The 22899-nt window shown below is 34.3% G+C and overlaps 1 protein-coding gene across 17 annotated transcripts in view; it reads left to right on the top strand.

The window, feature by feature from the left end:
- Nucleotides 1–4037: 4037 nt before the first annotated feature.
- The window catches only part of LOC125678729 (nephrin-like), a 52496-nt gene continuing 33634 nt past the window's right edge, over nt 4038–22899 (top strand). For 7 of the 17 annotated variants that reach the window (XM_056155091.1, XM_056155088.1, XM_048917388.2 and 4 more), the window contains exons 1-2: nt 4089–4436; nt 13030–13147. The gene's annotated coding sequence lies outside the window, so the exon portion shown is untranslated. Of the gene's footprint in view, nt 4437–6577; nt 8132–12576; nt 12875–13029; nt 13148–13670; nt 13724–22899 lie in introns of those variants that run through there. The other 10 variants (XM_056155092.1, XM_056155082.1, XM_048917381.2 and 7 more) reach the window with 6 other exon arrangements.

The following is a 22899-nucleotide window of genomic DNA, read 5'->3' as shown; positions in this document are numbered from 1 at the left end:
AAAGGCAGATATTTATATGACAATTTTAAAGTCTCAGGAGTTACAAAACTTAGATATCAAGTTTTGTAAATCAACACTTAATTGGTGTTAGAAAAAGAAGTGCTACTTTAAGTTCAGAATTAGGTAGATGTCCCATTGTTTTTTCATGCAATAATTCAAAATATATTATGATGCTGGCATAGACTTGAAAATTGTCCAGAATTTTCCATGTTACACAATGCTTATGCAGAGATTATAAATCTGTCTACATACAATATAGATTGTTGGTACAATAATGTAAAACTAGGCATTTTGTTATCCAAAATGTATTTAAAAAGATCAAATTTTTTAGCTAATGTCTGGTGTGCGGTGTGCGTCAACTTTATGGAAAAAGGGCTATATCTCAAGAACCCCTTGGTCAATTTTTGTCAAATTTGTCACAGGGTATCCTTGGTCCAAGGACTTTCATTTTTACTAAAACTAGGGTTGTGACCCTTTAACAAGGGGAGATAATTAGGAAAATGCAAACAAAAGTAGTGGTTGCTAAAAAATCTTCTTCTCAAGAACCACTGGGCAAATTATCACCAAACTTATGCATAAGGATGAGGATAGGTTGTAGATAAAAAAAAATGTTCAAGGTATCATCCTGGGGCAAAGGGTGTGGTCTCAAGGTCACTTCAAAGTTGACCTTAAATTTTGTTTTGTTAAAACTTTGATATTTTGCTTTAGTATAAGGACTAGGATCATCAAATTTTGTCAGTTGATGCATTTTAGGACTTTATATCATGTTGTCTCAAAAGTAGGTCATGGTGAACTACTTTTTGAATTCCGCAGGTAATTATTTTAAATGGATTTTGATTAGAAAGTAGGTCATGGGGACATACTTTTCACATGACGCAGTTTAAGGTCCCATGATCCATCAACTGACAACTTTTGATGATCATTGTCTCAAAAGTGTCCAAGATATGCATCAAAATCCACTTTTGGAATTTGACGGCTATATTTTAATATTTCAGATACTATTTGACTTACAATTATCAAACTTTGTCAGTTGATGCATCTTGAGTCTTTGGAGTGTGTCAACCAAAAATTAGGTCACTGTGGCCTTCTTTTGGAATTTGACGGCTATATTTGAATACTATTTGACTTGTCAGTTGATGCATCTTGAGTCTTCAGTGTGTTGACCAAAAGTAGATCACCGTGACCTACTTTTGGACAGTTACATTTAAATTTTCAGGTACTATTTGATTTAACATCATCAAACTTTGTTAATTGATGAATCTTGGTTAGCGAGAATTTTTGCCTATTCTACAATGTATCAGAAGAGCAATTCTAGGCCCATGGGCCTCTTGTTTTCCCTAAAAGCAAGTAGAGAATCATATAAGAAATCAAATGTTACTATAGTGTGGTGGAAAGATGTGAAGAGGGGCAGAAGTCAGTGATGTAGATTCCAAATTAGTTCACTATCCAATTGATTTAAGAATTGAAAGAGGCAGATATGAATGTGTGAAAAATGGTACAGATAGCAGTGTGTGAAATTAACCATGGACCGATAGACAATGTCTATAGAAAATTGAAACGTTCTATAACGATCAAAGTAGACCAACTTGTCTATAGGAATTCTGAGTAAAAAACTAGTTCTCCACCGCTTATTAAATATATATATCGATGCACGCCCTGGAATTAAACTGAAAGCGGTCAGTACAATAAGTTCCAGCAAGGCTAAAGTCGCAGAAAATTATGAGAAAATTAAACGTAGTAGAAGTGACTTGGATGAAGAATCAGATAGTGAAACTGAGCTGGAACAAAATGAAAAAGAAAACGAAATTCTAATTGAAAAGCTTGTGCATGAAATTGAAAAAGAATATAATTAAACTATGAACGAATTACCAAATCGAATTTGTGTCTATTGGGCTATTTATTTTTCAATAACAACACAGGTTGACCCTCTCTATTCTATATTTACATTTATTTGTAAATTTTATAGAATAGACGATGTCAAATTTTAATAAGAGAAAAATTTCGTGACGATCCCCTGTGATTACAATGAATACTGCATGTTAAATTTCATTCTACAGGAATTTGTTGTGGTCTATAGGAAATGAAATGACCATGGACCGAAAGTCTATAGGACTTTAAAGTTACTTTCGCACACTGAGATAGTAATCAGAAAATTCCTTTAGAAAGAAACAAAGGAATCTGAATTATTTGTCTTAAAAATTTGCATAGAAGATGAACTTTATTTCCTTGTTGATTGTCCAGTATACAAGGATGAGAGAAGTATGTTCTTTCATGATTTTTGTAAATTTTACCAAATAAATGATTAAATATTACAAAAAAAATTATGTGAAAGGCGAAGATAATGAACAGTGATCAATCTCATAACTCCTATTATAAGCAATACAAAATAGAGAGTTGGGCAAACTCGGACCCTTGGATATACCAGAGGTGGGATCAGGTGCCTAGGAGGAGTAAGCATCCCCTGTTGACCAGTCACGCCAGCTGTGAGCCCTATATCTTGATCAAGTAATCAGAGTTATCCGTAGTCAAAATCAGTGTGCCAAGAACTGCCTAACAATCGATATGAAACACGTCAGATAGACTAATGATTAATGTTTTGACATATTAAAAAGAAGCTGACAATTATTGGCATTCTTAGATCATGATGCAGCCAGGGTACCTGTGTTAAAAATGTTTACACCTGTGTCCACGGTTACTCTTCTCCATTAGCTTGATCAACTAATGAATTAATACTACTACTTTCAATCTAGAAGTCCATAATTAGAAATAAAAAATGTACAGAGCATTTTCATGAATTATATATGCAAACTTATTCTCGTGCAACACATATTTATGGGCAGTCAGAGTTGACCTTCAAAATAATTTCATTTGATGCTTCTTACCTGTGCATAATTAACATTTTACATGCCAATTTTAAACCAAATATTCAGCACAGTAAAAAAAAACCATTTTGAATATTTTCAGAAAAAAACAATTTGAATATTTTCAGACAAAAACATTTTGAATAGACAAAAGCATTTTGAATATTTCAGACAAAAACATTTCAAGAATCTGCAAAATAATGTTATAAAAGTAGCAGAATAATTTGTTGGAAAACACATGCAATATTTCAGTCCTGAATATTTTATTTCAAATAGTAGTACATGCTACTTATTTTCGAAAAAATGAACAAAAGAATGATTATGAATGAAATATATTTAAAAAAGCATTAATTTCGTAGTGTTATTAAATTATATTGTAATTTTGATTATCTAATTCAGCAGAGCTGCTTGTCTATATCCTGTGTATTTCAGTAACTGCATGTCAGACTGATATTTTTACACATGCAATAAATGTGTTTAATGATTGTCCCTCCAGACCCTGAGAACTAGATGTAAATAATACCTTTATACTGAATAGACCACACCTACTTCTGGCTTCCTGATATACACTATATATAATAGTAATAATACATGCATACAAATATGTATGTATGTTTGTTGGTATTCATGTACATGTATTTACACACCTGTGTGTGTGAGAGAGAGAGTACTGCTAAGCTAGAACAGGGATTCCATCAGATTCAGCATGATATACTCAAGTCTTGATAATTGTTGGAAGGACCCGCCTTCTGCCATTGATTTTTGGGATCAAAATTTAAAAACTGTGATCCAATAAAATGTGTTTGCTTTATGTATGCACTTGTAAGACATTTTCAGTTTTATCAATTACCTCATCTTTAGCACCAGGTATCAGGTAAATATGAAACTCATAATCTGAATTAAATTAAAGCATTGAATTTATCGTATTACTTTCAACATCCACTGAACTAAAATTATGCTCTAAATAAATGAAATCAAATTTACCATGTTACAGTGAAACTAGTCTATAGATAAATTACAAATGCACGAAAATATTAGATTTAAATGCTATTAAATTCAAATGTGAACAAACTCCTATCTAAAGTTAGGACATTTGCTTATGAAAGTTTTTTATTATCGAGCAAGATTCAAAATTTATTACTTTGAAGAGTTTTTTTTGCCTTCATTGTAGATAAATGGTAGATTGCAGGGGGATGTTAAGCCAATAAATCCTACAAAAGACGATTGTGTCAGAGTTATGCAGGTGTTATGCAGTTCAATTTTGTCTAGGAAACCTCCAGGTACAAGCTTTAATTGCATACCTTTTTAACTGAGGGTGTTGGATATTTGTTGACAAGAAATCTGGGGATGTCCCATTCATCTTGCATTGTGTACGTTGTTGAATGACTGGGTTCAGACATCAATGCTGTCTTTCTCTTCCGTAGTCCCAGCAGAATAAGCTTATCCCTCACATCAAATTCTGATTTTACTGGTTTGATGACTTCTGACAAATTTTGATGGCAGTGTATGTGCTGTGGATGAGATTCCCATGACAGGTTTTTTTTCCAGAAGCCTTGGTTAGTGACCATTTTACAGGTAAAAATTCAAAATTTTAAATTTATTTCAAATAATTGCATGGTGCACAGGTAAGCTTATTTGAGTTTTACATTTTACTGCTATATTGATTTTTTTTTCAAGAGTCCTTTTCAAGGTCTTAGATTTATATCAAACAATTTTTAGTTCAGACATTTATTACAAATGCATTGTGTACTAGCTGATAAGCGAAGGAATAGAAATTTGCTAAAATTATGATGAAATTTAACATTTTTCTCACATTCTGAAGAAAAAAAATTAGGCATTGAATTAGAAAGAACTGAAATGGATGTACATGCAGTTGTATTTGTATACTTTCTTGTTGACATCCAAAGGGTTCGTAATAGTAACAGTACAAGACATTATACATCCTGACAATGCTAGGTAATGGTAGGAGACATTGATTATACGTACTGACAATGGTAATGGTACGAGACATTATACATCCTGACAATGCTAGGTAATGGTAGGACACATTAATTATACGTACTGACAATGGTAATGGTACGAGACATTATACATCCTGACAATGCTAGGTAATGGTAGGAGACATTGATTATACGTACTGACAATGGTAATGGTACGAGACATTATACATCCTGACAATGCTAGGTAATGGTAGGAGACATTGATTATACGTACTGACAATGGTAATGGTACGAGACATTATACATCCTGACAATGCTAGGTAATGGTAGGAGACATTAATTATACGTACTGACAATGGTAATGGTACGAGACATTATACATCCTGACAACGGTAATGGTACAAGACTTTATACGTCCTGACAATGGTAATGGTATGAGACATTATACATCCTGACAATGGTAACGGTACGAGACATTATACGTCCTGACAATGGTAACAGTACGAAACATACATCCTGACAATGGTAATGGTACGAGACATTATACATCCTCACAATGGTAACGGTACAAGACATTATACGTACTGACAATGGTAACGGTACAAGACATTATACGTACTGACAATGCTAGGTAATGGTAGGAGACATTAATTATACGTACTGACAATGGTAATGGTACAAGACATTATACGTACTGTCAATGGTAATGGTATGAGACATTATACATCCTGACAATGGTAACGGTACGAGACATTATACGTACTGACAATGGTAACAGTACAAGACATTATACGTACTGACAATGCTAGGTAATGGTAGGAGACATTAATTATACGTACTGACAATGGTAATGGTACGAGACATTATACATCATGACAATGCTAGGTAATGGTAGGAGACATTAATTATACGTACTGACAATGGTAATGGTACAAGACATTATACGTACTGTCAATGGTAATGGCACGAGACATTATACATCCTGACAATGGTAACGGTACGAGACATTATACGTACTGACAATGGTAACAGTACGAAACATACATCCTGACAATGGTAATGGGACAAGACTCTAGGTGATAATGGTACAAGACAGCAGACATCCTGACAATATAATGGCCGGTATAAAAGACACTAGATGTCTTGACTATGGTAACCTTAAAAGTTATTATACATCATGATAATGATTATGGTACAAGACGCCAGACATGCTGACAATGGTAATGGTATTGTAGATGTCTTGGTTTCAGATCCTGTACTCTTCTCTTTATAAAATTTATGTGAGTGTGTCAAGAGTGAGACTGCGACCAGGACAAACTGGTACAGTGGTAGAGGTTGCTTTCATCCAGATTCCTTGTTAAATTATTTGACATGGTTTTAATTTCCGTTCATCTTTAGAAAATGCTTTCAGTAGGATTTATTAAATTACATGTGATTTATGCCCTCATAGGTCCCTAGGCGACTTGGTCAATTTACTCTTTTAGTGTACAATCTTTAAGTGCATATTGTTCCATTTGCTATCAGCACAATTTCTAATTGTTTACCCTTTAGGAATGTTTTAACGATATTAATCTGAATTTTGGAGGGGTTCATTGCTCATGTTAAGGCTTACCTTATCTGGACAATGTGATCAGACAAAAAAAGTCATTATATAATTAGATAAGGCATGGCCTACAAGGTGTCACTTCTTCGATATCTTATCTGACTGTAGTTTCTTAGTGGAGGCCATTAATTTATCATATCAGGTAATTCTAAACCAGAAAATAAGCCCGCCTCATTGTCATCTGCTAGTGTTTTGGTGATGTTTTATTTGACTCGGGTGACAAGGAAATGGTACATTGTCTGGCCGGGCTTCATCCTGATTGTCATGTGATTAGATCAACCGCTCCGATTTTTAAAGGGGTAAAACGGTTTGGAAATTGGCGGAACTTCATCATTTGACTGATCACATTAAGAGATCTATTATATCTGCTGACAAAAAAGTCTTTCAGAGGAACAATTGGGTGTTTATGATTTTTAAATCTAATGGTGGTAAGAGGTGCAAAGAGCGTTCACATCTTTCTGCTAGCTATTGACGGAGCTCTAATTTACTCTTCCATTCTCAACACTCGATTTGTGACACTCCATTTAAAGATTTCTAAAGGAATTTGGTGCACTATTTTCTAATCTAAGAATAAATTATCTTTCCTTTAAGTATGCAGAGGTATGATTTAAACAAGACCATGCAAGGCTGCATGCATGGATATAAGCCTTGAACTGGTAATTGCAGAATTATTATCAGGAATTTTAGTGGTGGGGGCACACTTTTGCCACAAATTTACACATATATATATATATATATATATATATAGATATAGATGAAAACTCCAGATTTGGCACCCAAGATGGCTGAGTATTTTGGCAAATACCTGACTTTCATATATGGGCCCCACTGCCTTCTGTAATATTACATGTTTAAATATAATGTTAACTGAAGAAAGATGAATATTAGCTTAAACATATAATGATGCATTAGATGTTCTGTTAGAGGAAGAGTGCATTACTCTTTTACATGTGTATTCCCCACCCAAACCACAACATCAGACTTCTGTGTATGTCTAACTAGATAATTGCATTAAGAAAATGGATTCACAGTCTACTATGTTTATATAGTTCATGAGGAAAGTCCATTTAGTTCGGTCATTGTTTTGGAAAGTATCCCAACATACAACTCTCAATGATAAAACCGTGGCTCAGTATTTTCACTTTTATAGTTGATCTCGCATACATGACATTTTTCTTTGAAATGTTTTTTGACTATACACTATAATATCACCAGTGTACATTTTCATTTGCAAACAGTATCATATTATGCAGAAAGTGTGAAACGCGAAAGCTGACAACATTAAATCACTTGTTTTGTCACGAGACCCGGATCATGCCATGAGGTCTTATTTGGCAATGCAAGGAATTGACGGAATTTTATTATTGTTGGGCAAAGAAGCAGGGAAATTTTGGTTGCCACGATAAAACTGTCAGGTTGCAGATTATTAATATCATACTTTATGTAGCCGTTCACGTGAGCCTTTATATCTGATTCAAGAATTCCTTGTAAAGCTTTACATTGCCACAATGGCACAATGTAATTTCCTCGCAAACCACATAAGCACGCCATGATTGGGTTGTAAAGAGGCCCTGATTAAAATGTACAGGTATATCTAGATAAAATGATTTGATAAGTCTCAAATTGGTTTTTTTATTTCATTGACATGGAAGAATAGAGATTTTGTAGCACTGGCATGAGAAAATGTAGACCTCTTGCCCCAAGAGTGGGACCCTTCTACAGGATAGGTAGGTAATAGGGGGTTATTTAAGTCTCCGACTGTCAGATTTAAAATAGATGGGCATTGCAGGTAACAATTTATGTACATGTAGTGGAGGTGTATAGGTGAAAATGTTAATCAAGTTCTCTAATGACAGGGATTATTTCCATCCTATCTCTTCACATTGTCACGAAAAAACGCAAGATATATGAGGGTGGCCCGAATTACACGGTTGTGGCTCAGTAACTACACATTGTGGTCACTCTCTAATACCTAATTTGATCGTCATAAATGAATGTGTCTAGCGTGCTTCAGACTGGGCAGGGGAGTCCCGCAATATTGGGAGATGATTAAATGTCCCATGAACGAGTATCCCATGGTGTGAATTCCGTGTCCTCTGAACCTCGAGTTTGTTTTCGTTTGAAGTTTCAGCCTGATCTTTATAGTTTGTAACAGACCGATATAAGTGAGATTACAATCAGTTTGATAAAAGTAATAATTTTTACATTTATACTAATATTTTTTAGACAGAAATGGTGTTTTCAATATCATCTGATATAGTCATTTATCATTTTCGAAAGGGGGGGAAACACTCGATCATAAAATTAATGACCTGGAATATCAAAATTGTTTATTTATTATTACAATTTATCCACAAAACTCATATTGCAAGGTCATAAACTTTACTAAATATTTCTAAAAATCAATGTACATTGCTCTGACATTTAAAAGTCATTAAATTTTAATGCCTCTTTGATCAAAGATTAGGCCTAAAGGGCATATTGTTTTTAAAGCTTTAAGCATAGCTGCAGCTCTTTTGGCATCAGTTGGATTCACCACCTATGGGCAAACTTTGAAAAGAAGTCAACCTGTCTGCTGTCTTACAATAAGATACCAGATAAGGGGACCAGTCTAGTCAGATGTCTTATGGGGTTGAATGTTGATTCAGTCTTGGAGCCATTGCCATTAACCATTTAGCTGGCTGATAAATATCTGTAGAAATGACCAGACCCAGCCTTCTATAGAAAGCGGACTCCAGGAGAACCCTGTTTCCGCATAAATGTACATTATCTAGTATCCATTTTTCCTTTTATCAAGTTTGTGTTGGATTCCACATTTAGAACTTCTTGTTAAAAAATATATACTATTACTAGTATAAGTAGTATTTCACCTTCTCAGTGTTGCCAAAGTAAAACTCTATTTCATGTGTAAATGCTAGAATTCACATGCTTAGAGCCATTTAATTCTCTCAATTCTTTTGATTTTACCTGTCTGTCTGTTTCACATGCAAGATGGAGGTTTCATTTTTGTTGAACTGAAAGGTTAAAGTTAAAGCTATGTTCCAGGTCAGAGTAAAGGTTATTTATATCGCTTTTGTACAGAGTCATTTTCATTGGCCTGGAGGAATACTTATAATTCTGTACTTTGCTGTCTACTGGTGGTAACTGAAATCCATATTCCCTTCCATGTGACTTAGTGACTGTATTTTAACACACTCCACCCCGCCCTCATGTTATGTGCAAATGGTGTATGAAATACCCCTGTTCTCCCAACGTGATGGGCTTAAAGTGTATGAAAATTGTATTATTGTGGGTAACTGTTTTATAATATTTTGAAAGTGGCGCCAAAAATGTTTTAGATGTTATCAGTTAAACATCAATTGAATGAATACCTTATGAATTTTTAAATCAATGTTTATGAATAGGCAATATATAAAACAAAAGTATAGGCATTATTTATACCTGTGAGTTATGCTTACTTATCATGTGAATGCATCAGCAGTCGATACAAAATAATTACTGTATTGTTTTAAATATTAATTAGATAATTAAGTGAAAATATCCTTAGGCATAAACGACTTATACTCCTCTTCACCGTGTATAGTTTTGTATTAATTTACTATAGGAGGTGCATGTAGAACACTTGGTCATAATTATTCAAATGGGAGTATACCATTGTGTCAAAAATAAAATCAAAAATTTATTCTTTTTCCTATTAGAAGTCGCTCAGTAGATGAAGGCATTAGAGTGACAGACTGCAGATAGCACATTAAGAGTCCCACAGAAGTTCTAAGTTTTCTTACTGATTGTCCACTAAAATTGCCAATTATTTTCTTCATTAGGCAAAATTTTAAATTTCCAACACCAGCTCATTATATTTTACATATCCTATCGTTTTCATTCATGACAATTTTGATTAGGGTGGTCTAACTCATTAAACACCTCTTGCTATCTTGTTCATTTTTGGTTCAAAGAAATTTTTTTTTATAACATGCTGTTGGAGGAGTTTGAAATCATCAGACATTTCCATGATCAACTTTGCCTTTTGTTTGCAGTTTCTCTTTGAACCATCCAGGATCAAGCTCTGCCGTGATTCAATTCCGTCTTTATTAACCAATGTCAATACCTGCCAACCAATTCTTCTCCACAATGTTTGCTTAGCAAGTTCTTAAAACGAAAGAAGTTTTTTGGAATTGTCCTGCAGCATGTGCAGCGTTTTTCAGTTGCATTCAGAACAATGTTACAGATTTAGACTTCAGTTTCTTCTGAGAGAATTAGATAGAATGTGATTTTCATTCACTACAAGAAATGTGTTGTGGTCTGCATAGGCGTTATCCCGTTTTTAATTGTTTAACACAGTAGCAGTACTTTTTTTCCATTAGCTTTAATGCCACATCTACACAGCACTGTCTGTGTTCCCTCTGATGACTAAATAGTCAACAACTTTCCTACTACCAGGGTACCCTTACAAGTCTACAAATACATCTGATCTCCAACACAAAGTTTTCTCTACTGAAGGCAAGGTGCTAATTACACTTTGATTACATCTTTAAGACTGATATTGTTGATGTGGTACTGCTTCCATCCTGGTCATCCATTATGGATAGTTGCATTCTGGCATTTTTCCCAGGAAGGTACTGTTTGTGACACCTTAGGCTTTCTGGGCCCTGTCTTTTGAGAACCCACGGGACTATGCCTTGTGATAATGTAACAGTGGTTTTGGTGCTTCAGGGTTATATAAGGAACTGAAAGCTTTTAAAGGGGAGTTGAGTATATTGATTTTTTCAGCCTTTTCCCACTCCTTTGTATAGAGTGCCTTTTGAGTAAATGTTTGCGTACACAGTATGCATATATGTAAATGCTGACAGGTTTTCTTGAGCAGCAAAGATTTGTTCTTTTGAGCATAAAAAATGGAAGAGGTTTTTTTTTTTAAATGATTGTAAAATTCAAAATTCAAGTTAAGAAACTTTAAAACTTCAAAATGGAAGAAAAAAATCACGCACTTTCCTTTTCAGTATGCAGATTTTATAGCCAGATTAAATTCTTTTCTTATAACATAAAGAAAGTAACAGATCACCATTCTACGTATTTGTATAGGCTTGACCAGAGTGAATGATTCAATTCAGACCATTAAATTGTGTATCCTTTTGTTAAGGTCAAAATTAATTTCAGCTATTAAGTTCGGGGTGTGTATGGAACAGAACATAACAGAAGTTTCTGATGTGGTGTCCTGCGGCCCAAACAAGTGTTTGTACTGCTGGGGAGACTAGCGACCACCCTCTCTTTATGAAGCTGAAATAGACTGATGGAATTTGATGTGATGTAAAACTACCTTATAATTAAAATAAGAGTGGACCGCCCATGGCTAAATGTCACACATGGATGTGAATGGTCTGATAATGTATTCCCCTTTATGACCACTGTCCAATAATCACAAGCAGCCCTGAGTTAATGAATGATTTAGGGTTAATTACATGTTCTTTATGGACAGAAAATTTAGCGGGTCCCCGGGATCTGGGAGCCTGGGTTGGTTGGGATCTTCTTCTGAGTTAGATTTTGTTGGGACGGCTTGTAAGTATTCTGAGATGATGAAGATTTAACAGTGTAGAAGTTTGGCTCGTGGGCAGAGAAATGTTTCCAGAACATTTGTACATGCCTAATGGAAGTTGTCGTGACATTCAACTGAAATGAAGGCGAAAATATATAAAGAGGGTGTTGTGGATGTTTGCTTCTGTGTATTTGAAATTAATGTCTGTCAAACTGTTCATTTAAGAGAAAAATACATTCAGATCTTGGAAGACAGGGAGACTCTAGGATTAATTATATATGTGTTTTTGTGGTATTATCATTAATTACTGGAGGACGGTTATATTTGCAGAAATTAATTTCCTTGGAGTGACATTTGGACTCGGTAGATCATCTTATAATTTTCATTAACTTTATACAGTGGGAAATATTCACCTCGATGTTGAAACAAGCAACCTTTAGCATTATTTTCCTCTATCCTATATATGATGATGAGTACATAATTTTGTATGTAACAGTGCAGTGTTATAGGGCTGTTGGGTAAACATATCATGGACATATCCTCACTCGCACTACTTTAAATATGATATCGCATTTAGACACAAGTGCCTGCCAAAACTCATCCTATTTGCTGATTAAGTGTTATCAATTGATAAAAAATTGGGTGCAAGTGAACCACCCTATCTCTAGAGTTCACCTTCAACTGTGATTGGAGTAAGAAGTTTTTCTGAGCCGGACTTTTTCCTGTGTCTTGCATACTTTAGGGTTATATTTGTCTTCTGAGAGTGATTAAGTTGGGTAACTCTCTGAAGATATTTCTGATACGTGCTAACGGTAAGCCTCAGAGAGAGGAGGGAATATTAACAGGTATAATGCTGGAGCTCCGCAGCATGCCTGACTGAATACAATGCTGGAGTTCCGACAGCATGCCTGAGTGAATCAATCAGCCCAGTCACAGTTGATTTGTAAGATTTATGCTCAGTATAACACACATTTAAGAATGTTTCGCCAATCTTAATTAAGTGAATTTTCTCCCGATAAAAGATGGACAAATGTAGATGTGTATACTCTATGACAATTAATGCTTGATTAGATTTATATATTCTATGCATATTTGTAGGACTGGAAGCTGTAATTGTGTTGGAAAGATAGGAGATAGCTCCAAATAAAAGTGTATGCGTGTGAAGCACAAATCGAAAGAAAACATTGCTTGGATGAATATCACTTTGTTTTAAAAGGTAAGTACAGGTAAAGTGATTTAATTTTTATCAGTCACAAAGTAGTTGATGTCTTACCTGCAGTTATGACACATTTATCATTACTGTAATATAAAACACTTACTTAATGAACTAAAAGAAAGCAGGGTCGATATTTTATATCCCTGTGATCAGAAGGCGACAGGAGAATGTGATCTCTCTGATAGTCTGCTGCTAACTTGGGGTATTACTGAGGACAGCCAGTGCTGCCTTTAATGGGAGATTGTTAGTTTGTGTCAGAGATCTACCTGACTAACCCGGGGTGGTGTTGATCAATACCTTGCTTTAACTCTCTTCCTTTGACCTGCTCTGTATGTTTTCACCTCGCTGTTTATACAGCATCCCCAATCACTGGGAGGATTTACTTGTGAGTCTTTGAATTTTCAGGCAAGTACACATTGTATAGCAATTAATTTGAAAAAAAAAAATTTCATTCATGCATTTAAAAATTTGAATGATTTAGAAGATTTTTTAAAGATTATGAACTTTTAATTTTGGTGTGAAGGAGATGACATTGAAGTTGAAAATAAACCCACATAGTAGCATGGATTCATCTCAGTGAGTCTTGATCTTTCATCAACATTTCATTGATTTTAAATAAACTTCTCTTACTTTTAAAATTCAGTCTTGATCAGAACAAGAGATTATGCTGTAAAATATTGAATTACCCTCTTATTTCTCTAAATGACAGGCATTTTTATTGAATCTGATGATTTTAACATGCACCTAGCTAACTACCTGTACCTGGGACAAAATTAGCATCTGAAATTTGAGATTTGACGCTGTATAAATTTGTTAAGAATTTGTTGTTGAATGTTTTTATGTTGTCACCTTTTGGTAGAGGTGAATTGGGGGGTGAAGAGGAATTGGTTTCTCATGGAGTGGCCAGGCTTGGAGCTGAGTAGTTTGCTCAGTAAACATACTAACAAAGCAAGTAGGGCTACATGGTCTGGGATTTGATACATTGATTGCTCAAGTTTGATGCTTACTTTGACAATAAATGCTGGGATAATATTTATTTATACTATGGGATTACTGGTAGGCTACTTAATTCACTGGTGTGAGTTTTGATAGCTTCTTGTGATCAATGTTTTTATTGCAACAAAAAATGCAAATCATGGTCTGGGAAAATTTCATCTTCAAAAGTATACCATGACTGACATCACCTGATGCAGGTAAAATGACATTAGGTGTTACAAACAGGTATTGATCTGTTTTTCTTTATGTGTTGTGCATGTTGGAGCACAGTTTATCACTTTGTGCAGTAAAATCATGACACTTAATTACCAGAGTATAATCACTCAGTATTAGCTAATTATGTTTGATAACTTCTTTTCCTTCCGTTTGGGTTAGATGTAATAAAGGCTACCATGAAATCTTTTCATCGTGCAAAAAGTCAGCGAATGATGTTACATTATTTCTCTGTCATAGATTGCTTAGGTAATGTATCAGTTTATTTAGCATCAGATGGTGTGACAACCACCAAAACGAGCCAATCATAATACAAACCAGTGGGACAACCACCAAAACAAACCAATCATAATGCAAACCAGTGGAAAGGGGGGGGGGGGTTCCAGTGGCAGAGTGAAATTAGGTCAAGGAAGATTGAGACCTCCTCCCCCTCCAAAGAAATCTTAGAAATATATAAGTTCTGTATCATGTTATTTTATCCAGTACTCCTCGATGTCTCACAGTTGTCTGATACAGTCTCATGTCGGCATGGTCAACAACTCGCAATCGCAACCACAAAATTCCACCTCGCTGGTGTGTTTGTAGGTTCGTTGATCAGTTATGACTCCCACACATTTGGGTCGGGGTTGAAGTGATGTACTGAACACCCTTTGTAGGATGGTGTTGTTAGAGTTCATGATGAGAGTCATGGTATTGGGTCATTCAGATGGACAATCCTATTAATTTCCATTGTCATGTCATTAGACCTTGGCATATTGTCACCTGAATACATCTTAGACAGGATTTAAAATAGTGTGAATGATATGAGCAAAGATTTGGTTCAGGATCGTGCGACAATAATCCTTATTGATTTGAAAGTAAAATATTGGTAGGAATTCTTTTTTGGAGGTCACTGCAAAGCCTTGGTTTTTAATGACAAATAATTCTTTTCTGTGTGCAAGATAGTGTCTGTATTTTGTTTTGAAAGAAAAAAAAGATTTAAGCATCATAAATCTCTAAATATTGATATAGAATGATATTTGTTTAATCAGAGATAAAGTGTGGATTTCAAAGGTCATAATTAGAAATCAGGAGATCGACCTTATCTTTTGATGAACACATTCAAAACCAATTTTATTATCCAGAGTCAAATATTGAAAGTAATTGACAGCATTTCCCCCTAATTTTTGATAAAAGATTGTGACTTCTTGAACATCATACATCAGGAAAGTGATAAATGAATTGGTATATAGCATAACAATTATTAGTTTTGTTGCATTCAGGACAAACCTATCTACATCAAGAAAGATTCTTATTGATTTTTTATCCTTTTAATCAGTCAAGAGTAAAGATTTTTGTTGAATTTGCCAATAATTATTGCATTACTTGATGCTTTATTGGTTTAACTTGAATGACAAATTAGGAAAATGGAAGAATAATAACCCAATTCGTATGTAATTTTATTTTCATTTTTCAATATCCAGAATATCTTTTGAAAATTTCTTTACACAAAAAACTATTGAAATAGTAGTAAAATACGGAAAGGCAATGAAATACAGCTCCAAATAAAATACGGAAAGGCAATGAAATAGAGGTCAAAGTAAAATACGGAAAGGCAATGAAATAGAGCTCAAAGTAGATATTCAGTTTGAAATTGTACACGATGATGATCGAGGAAAGGTTTCTTGTGTAGTGAGCTATGTCAGTGCTACACTTAATTATTGAAGGGGGCCCAAATTCAATAAATCAGGCCAGTGCTATTGATCTTTAATGAACCTCTCCTGTACGAAACATCAGTATAGTCAGTGTATATTGTATATATATGTGTACAAAATAGTCATTTCCATAGAAGTGTCCTTTTCCCATTTGTATCCTCGATGTTGGGATACTGTTTCAAAACTGATCACAAGATTGCCATCTTAGTTTTCTTTTACCATAATGATAAGATTGATGTGTAAATATTTCCATTTCCAGTTTTTTTGCCTTTGGTATTGATATATATTAACAAACTGATGAGAGCCATTTTCTCATGAATGTTTTCCAGTTGTAAAGCATATATGTATGAATCTTGATGACTGTAGTATGCATGTCTATTTTGACGGTTGGGATTAATTCTGACAGAAATGAAAGTAGAATGTAAATATAAGAAATAAATTTCATTTTTAAAATCTGTGTGGGTATATGAACTACAAGGTTTCGTGCTGACATACTTTTCGTGAAGCACTAACATTCTAAATGAAGTATTCCCATGTGAAGCATCCAGTTCATATCCTTAGGAGTTCATACCCTTATGTATTTTCAAAAATGAAATGTATTTTTCAAGTGTTTTACAATCTATATACATGTATAAGTTTATAGTTGCACCAGGGCTTTTGTAGACAAGTTTGTGTAGATTATAAAGGGTACTAAAATTAATATGTGTATCAAAGGGAGATAATTTTTGAAATGTTTGATATTGATTTTGATTTTAATTCATTTAATTAGCTTTGCCTCAGATGGCAATATGCGTGCTGTATTCAGAAAAGAGCATCAATGTGAAAACTCCAGTGTCATTAAGACTGTCACAAAGACAGTGAAGTTCAAATCACTATTTTTATGTGCATTTTACACATTCTACATATGCACTATGCAGCCATGCATTTGACACAGGTGATTAGACTTGAAATAAAATTTTCTCAGTGTGACATCTTAATTAAGGGGAAAGTTAATTGCCTGTCTGTATTATGGGTGTCAGCATGGAACCCAAATTAATCTGTAGTAACTGGATGCCTACTAGCTTATCTTTTGTATGTTAAATGGTTGGACTTTTGTAGGTAAGGGTTCTTAAATTGATATGTATTTTGTTCATACCAATTAAGTGGGATTTTCTGGTCAGTAAAGTAAATGACTTCAGTTTTTCTTACACCCCTGCCAGCATCCACACAAATTATGGGGGACATTTAAGTGCTTTTGATCAAGTGAAAAATGTTGATGTCTTGTTGGGAACTTTGAAGTGGTTTTTTAGGAGTCTTCAGGATAGTGAAGACATTTTGTAATTTGTGACAGAAAAGAAAAATTACAACTTCAAAACAGTAATGACAAATTAGTCAACCTAATTGAATTAATCAGGAGACCGTGTAGACAGGTCCAATGTTTTCAAAGCTTATGTTGCCATGGTTATCACTAAATTTTTGACACCACACAAAGAATTTTAAAATGCTCAACATTTTTTAAAGATACTTTTATTGATTATTAAGAGCATACAATTATAGTCATAAAAAGTTTCTCAATCATAAAAATAAAATCATTTAATGGAAGAAACACTTCATTTCTTAGACTTACATGAGGGGGTAATTTTATTGGCAATAATTAAACCCCTCCAAAGTGTGGATGTTAATGGAAACTTCTTTGATTTCATATTATATTCAGATGTAGATATGTTTCATGAGGGACTGAAGAAATAAGTGGTAAGCTTACATAAATGTTTCATGGCTATGAAGGTTTTTCTTTGAAATCGGGTTGAAATAGAATAATTTACAATTAGTCAATGTGACTCACCGCAAAATTATTTTCAAATTGGATGCAGAGCAACGAGTACTATATTTTCTGTTGGGAAGCACTTGTGAATATTATATAAAAAGTGCTTGATTTATCAGATTGTTTGTTAACATTGAAAATAAGCACAGGTGTAGCCAAGCTTATTATATATACCTATCCTATGATAGGAAAATGTGTTCAATTCTGTAACCCACCAAGGTACAAGTAAGGATTCCAGTGTTGCTAAAATGATACAGGTATTTAATTCATTAAAGCTACAGACTCTATATTCAACCAAGTTCTAAAAACTGGTATTAAAATGAATTCATCAATTGTAGAAGATTTTGAAGGAAGCTCCTAATCCAGCATGCATGTGGTCTCTTCCATGTTTCCTATGAAAGCAATCGTGTAGATATGATTCACAGCTTAATATGTGCTGTTTTATGTATGAAAGTTTTCAGTTAATTCATCCGAAATTGTTTTATATTGAGGATTTACAAGTCAGGTTTTCACACACACACAAAAGCAATTGAGAGATTTTTTTTTCATATACATGTATTTGTAAATCTATATTGTAGATGATGTGATAAAAAAAAAGTCTGAGTACTAATTTCTTAAAGTCCCAAGAAAGAAATGAAATTGAGCAGCATTGATGTTGTAATGGTATACATGTGTGTGATATGGTGTGATATGATATCTTGTATTAAATGACAGCTATCAAATGCATGTTGAGGATCTAGTGCCTGTTTACGTTTAATAGGACCCTGTCCATAGAGAAGGGAAACAAGCCTTGTTAGTTACAGGCACACAGACAAAGGATAGGATTGCACTCTCCGAGTTTATCAGATTTAAAGATAAACTGATGTTTCATCCAAATTGAGTAAATTTCTTCTTCATGAAAAGTTTTTAAAAAATTCTTATCTCTACAACTGTAAGACAAGAGAAGATCAGTGACTGATTCCTGGTATATAATATGGTTCTTGTAGAAATAGGTTTTCTATCATATTACTGTCACAGACAACAAGATTAAGTTGTTGCTGAAGTGAAGTTTAAAGCTAGTATGGCAGAATTATTAGGAAGTTCAGAGAATTTTGAAAATCTTTGAAATGTATGTACACTGCAATTTTTATTGAATATATTATAATATATTTCTTATTTATTTTATTAATTTGTAGTTTATGAGTTTAGTGATTTGATGAACAATTTTCCTGTTTGATATTACCGTGGAATATAAAAGTTGAGTCTGCTAGCTAGAGGCAAAGAATTGGAAGAAACCTGATGAGTGAAAACAAAAAGAAAAAAAATGATGAGCAATAAAGTGTGTCTGACAGACACTCACATCCCTGTCACAGAGTGTGGCTGGTAGACAGTCCCTGATAGAAAAAGTAATGGTGTTAATTTCACACTTGATTGTCCGCTTGGGAGCAATTGGTTGGGGGTTCTGTCCTGGAGTCATCTGAGAAACAGACTCAGTCTGTGGAAATAGTTTGGAATCTTCAGTAATTTCTTTCCATTAGTGGATGATCAAGGCAATCTGGAGAAATTGCAAGACTGGAATTTATTTGGATTTGTTCAGCAAGAGTAAAGCTCGGAGTTAGATGTAGTTTTGTCATTACTCTTTATATTTGTCCATTACTGAGTGATGAGGCTGTGGCTGGGCCACATATTCAATGAAAATTTGCTCATAATGAAGAATTGAAATGTTATTAGGAAGAAGAAAAAAGAAAAAAACCCACACTGAGCATCACTTAAGATGTCATCATACCTAATTGTAATTAAGTTGATTTCCTTTTGTCGAGTATGCACATATTCATGTTAAGATTCATCAAAATTTTCGCCTAACCAAATATTTTATTTGATCAGCCATTACACTTTATTGTCTTCTTTTAACCTTCAAGCTGTTGTACATGGTTTTGGCAAGGTTATGCCCTACTACAAAAGATATCTTGTTTTTGCTTCTGCCAAAGAACATAGACACTGGCAAATGATGCAATTACTTGTAAGTTAGAGGATTGATCTGTGAGCTATTAGAAGTGTGCAATGAGTGATTGAATCTGATGGACACCCATTGCTAGGTTCCTGCCTTTGTCAAGTGCATACACAGGCACTCCATGTTCTGTAGGTAACAACATGTTTTCTGTTTTGAAGTTGTTCAGAGTCTTTGACAGACATAGGGATTGTTGTCATTTCAACATGTGTACTCCTGTTGTAGAACATGTGTTTTTCTTTGCTTTTTTGTACTCTACTTCAGTCTCAAAAATACTTGTAATTGTTTAAAACATGTTTTTTTGACTGTTTCTTTAAACTTGCGCCATAGATACATTGTACTCGCATAGCGTAGTAGTTGTAGTTATTTGGAAATTTATTCCTGTGAAATTAGGTCAGAATGTAATTATTATCATGTATCAAAATTTTGCGAATCTATTTTATTGCTAAAGTTAATGATAGTTATTCTTTGTTTTCATGAAAAAGATATTTTGCAAATACATTTGACGTGCAAAATTGCTAATAAGTTAAGATAATGTTAAACTGCAGACCTATAGTCATCTTTTGTGTGTTTTTTTTCTTTCTGTGAACAAGATTACATGTAAACTAACGCCACAAACTTCATTCAAATTTCATAAAAGATAGGTTTGAATATTGGCTGATTAAATTTTGGAAGGGATCTGTTCATGAAAACAGTTCTTGCTACGTTCTGAACATTGCTGGTGAGAGAGTGATCCCACAGGTTAAGTTCCAGTAACCAGCCCTCTGTGGAGGGTGGCAGTCTCTGCTCCGGATTTTTTCTTTTTGTTGGTTTATCTGCCTTTTGCCACTTATTTGGCATTGATATTTATTTCACCATTTCATGAATATTTTACTTAGATTTTTCAAGGACCAAAAGTACAGTTCTACATGTACTTTGGATCTGGATAGCTAACCTACATACAATTTCAGTCACATCTGAATAATGGGCCCATTTCACAAATCTAAAGAAATGAAGAGGTTAAGTACACACTCCAGTATTGTCATGATTTTACACTCAAGTGAGAAATATTTTTGACAAATTAAAAATACAGGTTTTAGTCAGAAGACCTTTATTTAAGATGGGCTTCTGGTGTCAAAGTCCCACTGTGGGAGTTGAGCTGGTTTCCAGATGATTAGCTCCCTTTTCCAGACATCAAAGGGGGAACATGGTGAAGCACAGATTCCACTCAAACACTTCATTTTGACTTCCACGTGGGGGACTCACTGGGATGTTGTAACTCAAAGTGTATATTTAATGGGTGGGGGTGGTCATACTGTCACCACTGAACCATTTATTGATTAAAAAGGTCATGGCTGCTTTCATTATATTGTCTCAGTAGGGGTATTGAACAGGCTGTTCTGAATTAGCTGATAGGTGTTAACATTTGGGTATAGAGCTCTTCCTAATTTATAGGTATTGGGATAAATTTATGCAGTTTCAATAAAAATGTATACAAAAACAATTACAACCGTTGAAGAAAACAAGGCTGGACTAAGTAGATAAAACAGAAAGAGTGAACTAACTTAAGTTGCCATCTGAGATTTGAAAACTAGCTAAAGTTGCTATCTGAGATTTGTAAACGAGCCATCTGAGGTTTATGAACTAGCTAAAGTTGTCATCTGAGGTTTGTGAACTAGCTAAAGTTGCTATCTGAGATTAGTGAACGAGCTAAAGTTGTCATCTGAGGTTTGTGAGCTAGCTATAGTTGTCATCTGAGATTTGTGAACTATAGCTAAAGTTGTCTTCTGAGGTTTGTGAGCTAGCTAAAGTTGCTATCTGAGATTTGTGAACTAGCTAAAGTTGTCATCTGAGATTTGTGAACTAGCTAAAGTTGCCATCTGAGGTTTGAGAACTAGCTAAAGTTGCCATCTGAGGTTTGAGAACTAGCTTTGATGCCTTGAATGTATCGTTGAAATCAACCACTCTATCTAAGTTCTTAGACATAGATAACATATACAATCTTTGTAGATGAAGGTAGCATATATTACCTTTCTTGACTGTAGATAGCGTAAATTGTCTTTCTAGCTTTAGATAGCATATACATCTTTTTAGCTGTGGATAGCCTATACAATCATTTTAGCTGTAGGTAGCGGATACCATCAAACTGTAGATATCATATACAATCTTTCTAGCGTAAGGTAGTGTATACAATCTTTCTAGCGTAAAGTAGCGTATACAATCTTTCTAGCGTAAAGTAGCGTATACAATCTTTCTAGCTTTAGGTAGCATAAATGATCTTTCTAGCGTAAGGTAGCGTATACAATCTTTCTAACCATACTGCATTGTATAGCATGTACAATCTTGAATGCAGCCCATTACAGCTATGGACTTGATATTTTAAGGTTATTGTATACTAATATTTTTTGTCTGAGTCTTGAAAGTGTTCCTTGTTAGTGGTACTTGCATGATGATAAAAACAGTTTTTTGTAATTCCCAGTTTGTTGTATGTGTGACTTTCTTTAAAGAAACAAATTACCCGAGTGCTGTTAGGTGTATAATCAATTTGGCATCGGAAGCTGTTTCATTGTCAACCATTAAACACTAGACAGAATAAAGCAAATGTCGGTCGCTGGTAACAAACGCATTGTTGGTAGTGGTTGTCATATTCATTAAGCTCCTGTATTTATCAGAAAGCAAGCACTTCCTTCTACGATAATCTCTAATTACTAATAATATCCGATGGAGAATGTATTGTTGCAAGGATTGTTTTTCTGTTCTCAGCAAAATTTGCTACTTTTTGCTGATAAAAAGATGAAAGTGAAATCACCTGTACATCAACGTTCAGTAGCAGTATTGTAATTTGTCTGGTCAATAAACACTCAACATATTGTCACATTCCACTGGGTTTGCAGTGATCAATTTGATTTCTATGTTTGCTGAAAGCCTTATTGGGTGTAATATATTACAGGTGGGTATTTTTTTGTTCATGATTTATTTTCTTTAAAAAAGTTTGATGTGCAGGTAAAATTTACTTTATATGGAAACATTTAGGACATTTGGTGAATGATGATGCATTTTCAAAGATGATATTTAAAAGCTG

This window comes from Ostrea edulis, chromosome 2 (genome assembly GCF_947568905.1).
Source record: "Ostrea edulis chromosome 2, xbOstEdul1.1, whole genome shotgun sequence".
Classification (NCBI taxonomy): Eukaryota; Metazoa; Mollusca; class Bivalvia; order Ostreida; family Ostreidae; genus Ostrea; species Ostrea edulis.
This window is presented reverse-complemented; position numbering and strand designations above follow the sequence as displayed.